Source organism: Ananas comosus, linkage group 4 (genome assembly GCF_001540865.1).
Source record: "Ananas comosus cultivar F153 linkage group 4, ASM154086v1, whole genome shotgun sequence".
Classification (NCBI taxonomy): Eukaryota; Viridiplantae; Streptophyta; class Magnoliopsida; order Poales; family Bromeliaceae; genus Ananas; species Ananas comosus.
Window position 1 is genome coordinate 4,877,131 of NC_033624.1, and position 7,646 is coordinate 4,884,776.

Here is a 7,646-nt window from a genome sequence, read left to right on the forward strand (position 1 = left end):
CTTACTAATCAAATAATGAACCTTTTTTTTTTCCTTTACAATTGATTTTAGAAACTACGTAATGTTTGGATATAATACAATTTGAAAATTCATTTTTTTATATGTTCAAAAGAAATAAAAAACAAAAGAAAACTCCTTGTTCCAATCAACACATAACCCTATTCTCCAGCATAGCAACTTCTGTTTAGCAAATTGTTTGTGCTTAGTTGAATAAGATTTTTAAGGCATGTCTAGATGGGGTCCGGCTACTATACTATTATGAGTACGATCGCCCTCGTACTCATAAATTGTTTTCGATGATAGAGCTTCCGAATCGACGATCCACACAGTTAAACGTTATTTACAGCATTTAAAAACTTCTAGAAATCAAATTTTATAATTTTTCGTCATCATTTACCTTACGATCAAGAGGTCACAAATTTGACAATTTTTAACGGCCGGTATGAGATACTTGCTAGTTTAACGGTGTAAAAGAATCGGAATTTGTTGAATTTTTGATAGAAAATTCTATTCACTGCATAGATAAAGATCAATAACTCCGATCTTGAATTGAAAGATCCGATCATCCTTTTTTAGAATGTCGTTCGATTTTGACCGTTCATTTTATACCCACTTAATGGACTTTATTATGATTTCGAAAATTTACAAAATTTATTTTCTAGAAGTTTCAAATACTCTAGATCATATATAACGGAGTGGATCGTCGATTCGGAAGCTCCATCATTGAAAACAACTTATGAGTACGAGAGCTCCAATACTCATAATAGTATAGTAGCCATGGCCGTCTAGATGCATGAATATCTTAGTCAATATATTATTTTAAATTTTCATAAATGTCATTTAAATAATGGAATAAATTATTCAATAATAACTTTTTTTCTTAGAAAATCATGAAAAATTATTTACGAGAAAAGAAAATATTCTTCATAGAAAACATCCTTTCCAAAGTTTTGGCCCCACGGATAAATAATTTGAAAAATAAAAAAGACCTTTCAATGAAATATGAAAATTTCCTTTTTAGAAAAACTACTCTTTCTGGAAATCTAGCGGACTAAAAATATTTTCCACCAAAAAAATTATTTTCTGTGATTTTTGCGGAGAACCAAACACTCCCGATAGGGGGTGGAAACGAGCTGAGCTTGAGCGAGCTTATCTTAGCTCAAGTTTGGCTTGAAATTAACTTCGATCTAAATTTAGACACAAGCCGGGCTTGAAATTAATTCGAGCCAAGCTCGAGCGAGCTTAACTTCGAGTCGAGCGAGCTCAAGTCCTAAATAAGACCCTTGAAATTCTCAATATCATACAATCTATAGCTTAATTTTTATAAAATATTATCTTTAATACAAAAAAATGTTTAATAATTCAACATACAAAATAAATATATGAAATACGATATTATAATATTAAAAAAAATTAGGAAAAGCGACTCTGCAAGCAAGTGAAAGAGAGAGAGCAATTATAGTATAATTTTACTAGGTTGGTTTTGTGGGCCAACAAATATGCCCAATAACCTAAACTCTATATACATATAATTAAAATACATAATATATACTATTATATATAATTAAAATATACATTATATATAATTTTATATATAGAGAGAGAGATAGAGATAAAATTAGATTACTATACTATTATAGAGATAAAATTGGTGCTATTAGATTTGGATATGTGGCTGATGATAGTGGTTCCTAATTAGGATGATATTGGTCCTCGTGACTTGAGCGAGTGGTTGTTGAATAGTATGATCTAACAGGTGAAAAGAGTCAAAGAAAGAGATCTAATGGATAGTACTATAGTAGCCGGACTCTCTCTCTCTCTATATATAAATATAGAATTGTGCTGGAATACTATTCATAATATTTAAGCTTTTTTTACTACTAACTTTCTAACCCTCAGATAAAAAATTGCAAGGTTGGGATAATGGTGATCTCTTATTAGTGGTGATCCCCTAGAGTTTGAGTGAGTGGTCGATAGATTTAGTATACCAGTAATACTCATATCACTAGGTGCACCAGATTGTCTATCTATCTATTATAAACAAACTTTGAACAAAAAACTTCTCAAATTATAGCATACCTATGGAATATATATAACATTAAAAAATCCTAACATATAAAAAATCATGAATTTTGGGCAGTTACTTTACAAACATTAAATAAATGTCACTTGCAGTGTATGGATGATCGAGTGCATCAGGTGCATATAAAATCTTTTTTTTTTAATCTCTCTTCCTCCCACTTAATGACATGGTGATTATACGGTAATAACTGAAATATCATATTATCACCATGAGATCATATTGGTATGTTGTGATAATAACTAAAATATCATATCACTACCAACATCAGCGTTACTCCGTTATTCAGTCAACTTAATTGAACTGAAAGATTTGATTACAATAATTTAGAAAGTTTAGGTCAAAAAATGCAGAAAATAAGAGTTTGAAAAATCAAGATTTTTGCTTTCTAAGGCTTAGTTTGGTATTGAGATCTATCTAACGCTATTAGATAAAATAGAGTTGAGGAAAAAGCATATAGGGATATGCTTTTGCGTTCTCCAGTGGAACCGCAAAAAATATATCGTAACCTAACTCATCGCGATATGCGGAATGCAATATTACGTACGAAAACAAACAGGATATTTTCCCATCAAACAGGATATTTTCCCATCGTCGTTTCTCATCGCACGTAACGCAATCTTCCCGCAATCCCAAACGAAGCGTAAGGCTTAGTTTGGTATTGAGGTCTATCTAACGCTATTAGATAAAATGGAGTTGAGGAAAAAGCATATAGAGATATGCTTCTACGTTCTCCAGTAGGACCACAGAAAATATATCGTAACCAACTCATCGCGATATGCGGAACGCAATATTACGTACGGAAACAAACAGGGTATTTTTCCATCGTCGTTTCTCACCGCACATAACGCAATCTCCCCGCAATCCCAAACGAAGCCTAAGTTTGTCGCCTTTTCTGGCTTTTTCTCCAAGACATGTTCTTCAAGTTTTTTTCAATAAGTCACCATGAAACCCACTAATCCGGCCCATGCATGTTTAACCTGGTCACTCCAAAATTCATTTTAAGCTCATGCGCTTGACTCTTGCTTCTCGAGCTTTAATGCTTTTGAATGCACCAACCATTTGAGCCCATACCACTTCACCGCGAACCCACTCATCTAATGCATGTGTGTTTAACCTGCGCCACTCGAAAATTCATCTGAGCCCATGCGCCTGATTCTCGCTTCTCGAGCCTAACTGCTTTTCGAATACACTAACCATTTGAGCCCATAAGCCTAACTTGCGCCTCCGGAGCCTAATTCTTTTCAATGCACACGACTCCGCTCCCTGAACCCGTAATGTTAGTAAAAGTCACCAACCAATCTCACTACACCACTTACACGAGTAGCCTAGAATCATTGAACCATCGGCTCTAATGCCTCTTGTTAGAAAGTTTCTAGGCCCAGCTTATTCCCATATGAGCCCAAGGATGTGGCATATCTCAGGAAACTCACAATTCACATGTGAATTCTTAACACTTTTTAGATCTTGCCCATTGTGAGTTACGAGCAATGTTGAGACACTTTGATAAAATATTATCTACTCTAAGTGCAATATTCGTATGTTCATGCATTTTAGATCCATTTCAATCTATTAAATTATATATATTCATGCATTGTTGATCCATTTCTTTTTTGAGAGAGAGAAAGAGATAGATAACACGCTACCCGCTTCGTTTATTTCATTTAGAAATAAACTTAGTTGGAAATATAAATCAACTAGATTTCAATCTATTAAATTGTATGAAACAATTATTCTTAACCATTATTTTTCTTCAAAAACATATGCTATCAAATAATGATTTTTTTAATAATTAATTAATTATATTCAATACTCTATCTCATATTTGGTATGGTGAAACTCGAACCCATCAAGACTATTGTTTTGATACCATATTAAAGTACATGAAATAATCGCTATTCTTCAAAAAATTAATCTACCACAGAAAAGTGTATTTAATAATTATATTCAACAAAATTGTTATTGGGATTTGGGAGCCGAACAATTTCCAAATTAGTTGACCGAGTCAAACATTGACTGAGTGGAACTCCCACTGACTTACAACTTGGCTCAAGAAGTGACCCTCGGTTGATAAAATCAAGCAATAGGTTAAAGAGGGCTTCGCTCAACCAAATTCCTTCTTAATATGTAAAAGCTTTTGGAGATGAATCAAACTCAAATTTTTTGCACAAATTCCTCTGAAGTAAGAGCCAAACTAGAGCTAAATTTCATTAAAATTACAAGGAAAGAGCAAGAGGGCTCAGTTTACAGAGATCTAGGCTAAAGACGAAGGATTTATAATTCGGCTCTTTGTGAATGTGATGTGCTAGAGTGAAGAATATATATATAGTGGAGAACAAGAAGGCTCAGTTTTTGATTGCATATCATGTTTGTGACACCATATTATTCGCATATTGGATTGATAAGGGATTACGACGGAGTGCATACTGCATAAGAATGATATAACTAAGTTTAAGCATTTTAAACTAATGATACTTGAATTACATTCAGACCAAGCAAACACTGGCATGCATGAACTACGACTAGCTAGACTGCGATGATCCTACGATTACTGACGGCGTGCTTCGAGGGCTCCACTGCCTGGCATTCCCGGCACGCCGACACCACGAATCTGAACAAACCCTTCTGCTTCTGCCACCGCCGCCGATGCCTCTTGCCTTCCCTCCTCTGCATTCCCTTCTCCTCCCTCTCCGACCTGCTCGTCGGCTCCGCCAGCAGGAACGTCACGCGCTTCGGCGCCCCCGACCCCCTCCCGCTCTTCTTCTTCAGCAGGACCGTGCCGTGATCGTCAGCGGCAGCCAAGACGTCGGAAAGGGACGGAGATTCCTGTCCAGCACCAGCAGCAGCAGTAGGGAAGAACTCGAAGCTGGAGTCGCCTGTTGGAGCCGTGGTTTTCGGGCTTCTGCTTTCGGTTTGGTGGCTCGCGACCGCGCATCCCGCCATGAATGCGAAGGAGAGGTCGTCGGCCGTGTCCATTGCTGAGTGCACGTACTTGGAGAAGCTGTATAGGTACATTAACATAGAGTTAGGTTTGTAGTGAGAGGGGGATGATAAATACGAGAATGAGTGGTTAAAAGATGTGGTTAATTTGGGCCACAAGCTTAAAGTTGTTTTTTGTTCATTTGTTTCCAAGTTCTTGTTGTGTTCTTTTCTGTATAGCAAGTGGTACGTGTTTAGCTTTTAGGCCGGCAAAAAATAAGGATGGATATGAGAGACTCGATCAAAGATTCCAACCGGCTTGATCTTGCTCTTAAATAGACATTAAAAACTATGATCTGCCGCGTCTGCCACACGGTAGCGGGTAACGGCGTATATTTTAACAGGAGTAAGTGGCAAAGAACTTTGTGGTTGATATCCGAAGTCCCAAGTTCGAATTCTAGTTGATTCACATTTCTAACTGAGTTTATTTCTAAATGAAATAAACGAAGCGGGTCAGCCTATCTCTCTAAAAAAAAAATAAAAATGAAGGGGTATCGATTTTGTGTATGGATGAGAATTAGATTATTCAGGAGTAAGAAAAATTATGTTTGAATGGTTAGATTGGAATAATACGAATAAGATTAGTTATAGTTGTAAACTAATAATATTTTATCTAAATAATAAGCATAAATTTTAAAATTATTAATAAAATAATATTTTAACAAGTTAATTAATTAACTAACTAAGGATACTGTATAAGATGATGAAGAAGCATGTTAATTAGTTACAATAACTAATTAATTAATTATTTAATATTATTATGTATTTAGTTGAAATATTAATTACTAAATTAATATAAATTCTAGTGATTACTTGAATAAACATATTAAATTAGTTCGTTATTTAATTTGCTAGATTATAAATAATAAATTATTTGTTCAAGTATTTACTTAACTATGTGTTAAATTTAATAAGTCACAAGTTGTTAATAGTTATTGAATAAGTTAATTAGTTATTAATTAACAATGTTTTAAAATTATTTAGAAACTAATTAATAGAAAAAATATTTAAGAATTTGATCTGTTAAAAATTTAATTAGTTAAAAAAATAAATATATAATATACTAGTTATCATAGCTTAATAAATAAATCATTATTAATAGGGGAGAATAAAGATAAGAGCAATTATTCTATGGAGAGGCAAGAATAATAATTCTCCTCTCCCAACATATTATTCTAGAATAACTGATTGAGGTTTGAGAGAGGGGTCTCACGTTGTTGGTCCGATAGAAGACGACGGGATGTTTCAGACAACCAGCAAAAATATCGAATGACATTCATAGAAAAAACCGACCGTCCCTAAAGCAAGTGGCAAAGGACTTGATTAAAGATGTCAACGGGTCGGATTCGGGATGGATTTTTAAAAATCCGAATTCGAACCCGACTCCAAACTCGAGACCCGAACCCGAACTCGAACCCGACGGAATTTAAAAATCCATATCCAAATTCGAACCCGACCAAAAATCCGAAACTCAAACCCGAACCCGAACCCAAAAATTTGAACCCGAAATAATTATTTTCTTTTTCAATTTTTCAAAATATATTATATTAAATCTAAATTTTTAAAATATAAAAAAATATAACATCAAATATATATATATATATATATATATATATATTCGGGTTCAAATTTTCGGGTTCGGATTTGAGTCGGGTACAATCAAAATCCATATCCGAATCCATATCCGTCGGGTTTCTATTTTTGATATCCATATCCGAATCCATATCCATATCCATCAGATATATCCGCTTCATTCGGGTTCGGGTTCGAATAAAATTTCGGGTATCCATACTCATTGACATCCCTAGGCTTGATGGTTGGTATCCGAGACCCAAGTTCGAATCCTAGTTGATTCACATTTTCAGCTAAGTTTATTTCTAAATGAAATAAACTAAGCGGATAGCGTGCTACCTATCTCTCCAAAAAAAAAAAAAAAAAAAAAAGACATCCATAGTAAAAAAAGGTAAAAAAAAAAAACGTAAAATGGGCCAGGTGGCTAGTAGGCCGTCCAGCCTGACGCGATAGCGGGTCAGGCCGTGGCCTGGCATCGATGCTGGTTGTATTTGAGCCAGACCCTCTAGGCCAGCCAGCCCAGCATGGCAATTGCCGCGACGGGTCTAGGTCGTGTCGGGCAATAGGTTGGCCGGTGGCCCGACACGGAGAAGGGGTGGACTTTTTGTACAATTTGGACCAAAATAACCTCCACAATTTTTTTTTTTTTTTTTTTTTTTGAGAGAGATAGATAGCATGGTATTCACTTTATTTATTTTATTTAAAAATAAATTTAGATGAAAATGTGAATCATTAATTACAGGGTATTAAAGTAATATTCAATAAACCATAGGTAGGGTATCTGAAGTTTTTTTTCTATATAATTTAATGAAGAGTTAACAAAGGTGCTGACGGAAAGAGAAAAATAAAACTATAGGATATTAAAGTGATACACTTTAAGCTATAGGGTACTAAAGTGAGAAAGTGCGAAATTAGAGGGTGGTATTTGAAGTTTTTTCTAGATTCTATGACTCAATTAACTATTAGAATGAGTGTTACTTTTTTTTTTTAATTTAATTCGGTTTAAAATAGTTTA